Source organism: Haliaeetus leucocephalus, unplaced genomic scaffold (assembly GCF_000737465.1).
Source record: "Haliaeetus leucocephalus isolate CR32 unplaced genomic scaffold, Haliaeetus_leucocephalus-4.0 Scaffold1000, whole genome shotgun sequence".
NCBI lineage: Eukaryota > Metazoa > Chordata > Aves > Accipitriformes > Accipitridae > Haliaeetus > Haliaeetus leucocephalus.
In genome coordinates this window covers 1,946,522-1,952,559 of record NW_010973436.1, presented here as the reverse complement: position 1 = coordinate 1,952,559, position 6,038 = coordinate 1,946,522, and positions in this window count along the sequence as shown.

Sequence of the window (6,038 nt, the reverse complement as noted above, 5' to 3'; positions counted from 1 at the left end):
TGGAGAGGGCTCGGGGTGGCTGGTGGTCCCCTGTCCTGCTCTGGATGGATGTGGGCAGCCGAGTCCCTGGGGAGAGGCTGGATTCGGCACTACAGCTTTGAACCTTTCAGTGATGAGCAACCACAGGGTAAGTCCCACAAAGCAGGAAAATAAAGAAGAAAGAACCAAGTGGGACAGAGACCAGGGAGAAAGGAGGTGGTGGAGATGACAGGGTGCGGTGAGGAGGGAGAAACACAATCCACCCAATTGGGTACATAATTTATTTGCCTATTAGCTATTAATAAGCCAGCCTTTTGTATCAAGTCTCCTGACGTCCTTGTAACAACTTCAGGCCTTTCTGCGGAGCATCACCCTTTCTGGGTGTTCCTGTGCCACTTGCCATGCTAACATGATTCTTGATATGTCCCGTGCCTTCGTTACCACCATTCAGCTGAACGAGTAATTAATGAGATTCCCCATTACTGCAATGTAACAGTAACCTCTGGGAAATACCCATGAGGCAGTACCACCTCCTAGGGATACTGGGCATGCATGGCTTTGGGTAGTGCTTCAAGGATGAGGTAAGTCTTTGGGGCTTCCTTGTGAGTTGGGTTAAAGCAGACTGGCCAACTGATGACTTGGGCAAGCCATGGACCTTTCTTTCCACCACCTGCTGTCCGTGATTACTGCAGGATTGGACATGGTACCTGATACCGAGATGCAGATCAGCTCAACATAGCAAGGAGAGGTGGAGAAGACCCATCCATACTGGTCAAAAAAACTCATGCAGCCTCCAGCATGTACCTTCTTCCCATCCTCCTCACCAAGCAGAAGATAGATGGGCTTAACTCATCCCATGTATTCTTGGGATAAAGATGACCAGAACACCATATCCTAGGCTTGGAAGGACCCATCAGAGCAGCCAAAGTCTCCTACAGCTGGCTCTTGGTGGCTCAGGGGATGAGGTTGGTCTTTGCTAATGGGAAGACCCTTCTGTGACCTTGGGGTACATCACCTCTTCCCTGGCATTGCCTGATGCTGCTCAAAGCTGAATGCGGGGATGCTTTTTGAGTTTGCCCACAGTGTGGGATGCTCAGTGCTTCCTGGTAAACCCCTTGAAAGCCTCCCAGGGCCTCCGTGGGACATGGAAGGACCACAAGTCAACCGTTCCCCAAAGGGGCTTTATGTCCCCTAGGCATTGCACAGGGAAGAGCAGTGAGGCCAGGACCCAAGCCTGAAGCCATGCAGCTCCTGTTGAGGCAGCAGCGTGCCTTGGTGGGACGAAGAGACTGGACCACAGCCCATGTCTGGGCAGGTAAGAGCTGCTGGACTCTTTGGTGCCCTTTAGTCTTAAAATGTGAATGTTGCTTCTTAAAACAGGTATCGCTGCCAGGTGGGAAGCTCTTAATGTCAAGGGGAATCCCTCTTCCCATGTGTATGTTGCCCATGGAGCAATGGGGGCAAATCTGGTCCCATGTCATTAAGCTATCACTTGTGGGAGTTCAGCTCAGAGGCCGAGCTTTTGGGGGTACAACCCCTCTCTTGGGGCTGGTGGCTGAAGAGTTTGGGTTTGTTAGGGGCAGTTGTTACCCCTGTGTGTGAAGATGCACCACAGCCCTGCTTGCAGCACCGCGTTTCTTCCCCATGTTTCCTTTAAAGCCAAGGACAGCAAGGCAAGGTAGGGTTTCATGAGGGTATAGGATTTCCGAATCTGAGTCTTTCCTGAGACAAACTCTTTCTAATCCTTACCTGTGTGTCAGAGACGCGCAGGCAGCGGGCACATCCATAACCACCCAAGATACCTTTATTGCTTGAGGAAGGGCTGTAATTTAGGCTGGCTGAACGGGGCTGCAGGTGAGTGACTGGTTTTAATTTTATCTACTGTGCTTATAAATGTCTGTACAACATTGATGATATAATGGAAATGTAACTGAGCCCAACACCCATGGAAAGTTCCCACCTATATTAAACCACGCCTTTTATCTTACTTTATTATCACTAGGATGTGGAAGAATCACCTGGTTGAAAAGGTTTCCATTTATCTCCAGTTAAAATGGTGCTTGGCTCGTGGTTTTATACCGAGTTGTGCTGATACAGGATTTTTGGATGCTCTTGGGTTTGTGCCTGAACCCAGACAGATACGCTCTGTGCTTTGAGCATTTACAGCCTTTGTTTCTCTTCCAAGACTTAAATAAAGTAGTTACTCTTGGCTGTGATCTTTTTAATGGGTTTGAATGCTTTGCAAGTCTTCCATTAGAAAATCATCAGCCGTTGCAATCTGCTTTATTGGAGCATATGCAAGAAACATTGAAGACATTGAAACACACACGAGGAAATATTAGTTGCCTTCAGCCTGCTCAGATTAAACCGTAAGGACCTGGACTGAAATAATTCATCAGTATTTCTGACAGGCTGAAATCTATGGCTGCCAAGTAGTCACTTAAAGCCTGAAACAGCAGCAGGAGCATCCGTTCTATCAGGATGAATTAAATGGGGAGGGGATGAGATGCAGAAGTAGACGACATCAGATTCAGGCTGCAATAATAATAGTTAATGGGAGCTTTCTTTTTAGGTTGGCTTGGTCTTGCCTGGAAGTAAAAGGGATGGTTTAGGTGATCCTGGGGGACTGAGTGGGGGAATCCCCGCTGCACAAAGCTGCGCAGCACTTACCCCAGTGACGCAGGGCAGGGTGTGGGGAGGGTTAATGGGAATATTGGGTCAAAACTGTTTCTAGTTCCAGTGGATTCAGTACAGTTTGCATTTAGTGGTGAAGAATAACATACAATTTTCAGAGAGCCTGGTTTAGGTTGTCTTCCTAGGTTGGTGCAGGAGCACAGACGGAGCTGGTCCCGGTGCTGGCTCAATGCTCACTGCAGCTCTCGCGCTAATGAACGCTTCCATACTCCAAGCACCAAAGAAAAAGCCCAGAGAAAACCATTCACTGGGGGTAAGGGTTGGGTGGAAGGATTCGGAAGGGGCCAAAGAGACTTTCCTTGGTTAGTATTCGCTTTGGGTTCAAGGAAGAATCACCCCAGAGTTACTCCATAAGAGTTGCTTCATGTTTGACGTGTGATGAGTTTCATGGTCTGAGGGGGAGGCAATCTCTGTAGAAATTGTAGAAATTTCCATACAAGCAAAGCCTCAACCAAATAAAGCCTAATTTTTAATGGGGAAAAAATTATTGTATTGCTAATTCCCAGAGCAATACAATTTTACTTCCTCAGCTGAGCTGTTCCCTTTGCAACTCCCCCAACCCTGAAATGGCTTCAAACTGCAGCTTTTACAGCCAAGATTGTCTGTCTGTGCCCCCATGAATGATTTCCCATTGCCTCCCAAGATGAAATTCAACTCATGGCATACAGCTGGGAAAACCATGGCTTTACCATGGTCACTTTAGTGCTGCCCTGGGTGTGGAGCTGGGACCAGGGCACCCCATCCCAGAGCAGCCGTACACCCCTCTGGGCTTGGCTGCCGTGGGGCTAGGCTGTATCCATTTCCAAAGGTCATGGGAAGGAGATCGGAAAATTGCTCCAAGGCAAAATCAACTCTAAATTCTCATGAGGAGCCTGGGGTTGCAGGGGGAAGATGACCCCAAGGGGCAGCTTTTTGCTTTGTCTGAGCTTTGAGATCTTTTCCCCATGGCCAGGGAGATTTTCCAGACCTGATTTTTCCAGGATGTTGTTTTCTTTTTATTTCTTTTTATTTCCTTGGGTTTTTTCTTGAGCAGCACCTTTCGGAGACGCCGACTTTGCGTGCCCTGCTGCCGGGATGCTGCTGAAAGGGCTCAGTGCAGGCTGATCTCGATATTTTCCTTTCCCAATTCAACAGCACAGCATGGAAAGCTGCCCCAATTACACAGGCTGGAATAAAGCTTGAGGGAAAGGTTCAGCATCCCAAGCTGCTGGCAGGAGGATTCAGGATGCGGGCAAGGGCCGGGGACGGCTTTTGGAGGTCAGTCGGGAAATGCCCTGGCTCGTACTCGCCCCATTCCCGTGTGCTTGGTCCCTTTCCAGGGTGATGCTCTCATTTTTGCCTTTGCTTGTGAAGTTTTGGGGAAGGAAGGCAATGCTCTCTGCAAAAGCTGGGGAAAGAAATGGAAAGGGAAATAGCAGTTTCATCCTGCTGGCAAAGCGGGCAGGGGCTTGAAACGGCAGCTCAGATGCCTTTGCTGAAGGCAGTAGGTGATGCTCGCAGCCCTGATGGCTCTTTGGACTAACTGAGGGGTTATGGCGAATCCAGCAACCTCTGCTCTGCGCCTGGCTGGGGCTGTCCAGGGTATGGCCAGGACCCAGTGTTGTACAGGCAAGATGTGACACCCGCCCGCAGAGCTTCACAGAGGAATGGGCACCCCTGGCCACAGCGATATAAAAAGAGGATGGAAAAAGCACCCAGGGATGCCGTTCCTGCTCCCAAAGCTTTGGCAGTTTGGGAGCTCCCCTCCGCGGCTAATGGCAATTAAGCTCCCCAGAACAAAGGATTTTCCTGTGCACCAGGACAAAGTCAGGCCCAGACATTGGCAGCTGCTGAGGAAGTGCCCGGCCAAGGGGATGCCTGGTCAGAGGAGCCCTGGATGTCTCCACCTGGCTGGTACCTCAACGTGCAGCCATGCCGGTGGGAGCAACGGAGGGTTCCGATTCTTTGGCTTCTCCTTCCTTTCAAGCATGTGTAAATGAATGGGGTCCCTGTGAAATCAGCACCGTCCTGGCTGAATGTGGCAGAGCATCCCAGCGAGCAGCCCTGGGTGGGGGGGACAGAAAGGGCCACGTCTGAACATCACCCCCTCTTCCTCCACTCTGGGCTGCTCCTTCCTCACCCTCGCTTGGAAAACAAAGGCCACCTACGCATTTGTGGACGTGAAGGTGGTGAGTTGGGATCCCAGATGCCACTGCTGCTGACAGGCAGGACCCAGCGAGGGAGCAAAAACCCATTTCAAGCACAAGGAGAATGAGGGCAAGGAGTCCCCCCGGGCTCACGTGGGTACCGGCATCACCTTTCCGCCCAGCTCAGGAGAGGTACGAGCATCCCCGTGCTGCTGCGGCCATGCGCCCGCAAGAGGCGAAGGGGCAGCACCGCCGGGCAGCCCCTGGGCAGCGGAGCTGAAGGAGGAGGAGGATGGAGGCAAGGGGACCGGGCACCCCACGCATTGGAGGAGGATGAGGATGATGCAAAAGCCGGGTTTGTTGCTCCCTTCTTCTTTGCAGCAGCCTTCGCAGCGGGGTGAAGTTGGGGGTGGAGGAGAGGAGGGTTTGGCGCGTGGGTTTGGGGCAGTCAGGTGCTGCAGTCCTTTTTTGATGAGTATTTTTTGGGTGGTTGTAACCAGGGGAGAAGTTTAGTTTGTCCTTGGAGGAAAAGGGAGGGTGAAGCGCTCCTGATCACCGGGTGTGTGCTGTGAGTAACCCCAGCTTTGCCGGGAGCTGGAGGGTCCCACTGGCATTATCTCAATCACTTTAAGTCTTAATTACTTTTTGCTGCCTGATCCAAATTATAATGTCCTCACCTGGACAGGACCACGGGGTCACAGGTTGCTGTGATGTGCTTGGGAGAGCTGCCCTGATCTCCACAGAGGCTCTGGCTCAGCACACGAAGCCAAGAGCCCCGAGTGACACCAGCACCCCAAACCCGTTGCCACCGGCTCTTTTTAGCTGCTGTTGTAGCAAAAATCAGGATCAATACAGGTATCCATCTGACCCAATTAGCAGCTTCCTATTGCTTTCCATTTATACCATATATCCATTTTTGGCTCTGGCTGACAACCTCCTAGCAGGGTTTGCTGCCAGTGCGGATTCGGGGTGGGGGAGACAAGGTCATTTATTTGTCCCTAGGAGTAGACTGAGGTTACGGTGCTGAGCTCTGGATGTTGGGTCAGGGTGGGAGGGGGGGGCCCTGCCTCTATCCCAGCTCTTTCGGACAGGCTAGGAAAGTTTCCCATCGATTCAGGATCGAATTGTCTTTATCGTGTTACAGCCGTGGTAAGCAGGAGGGTGAGAGCGGGGAGGATAGCTGCCTCCTCCCGTCCCCATCCAGGCGCCCTGATGGAGCCGGGATGCTCAGTGGGGGAA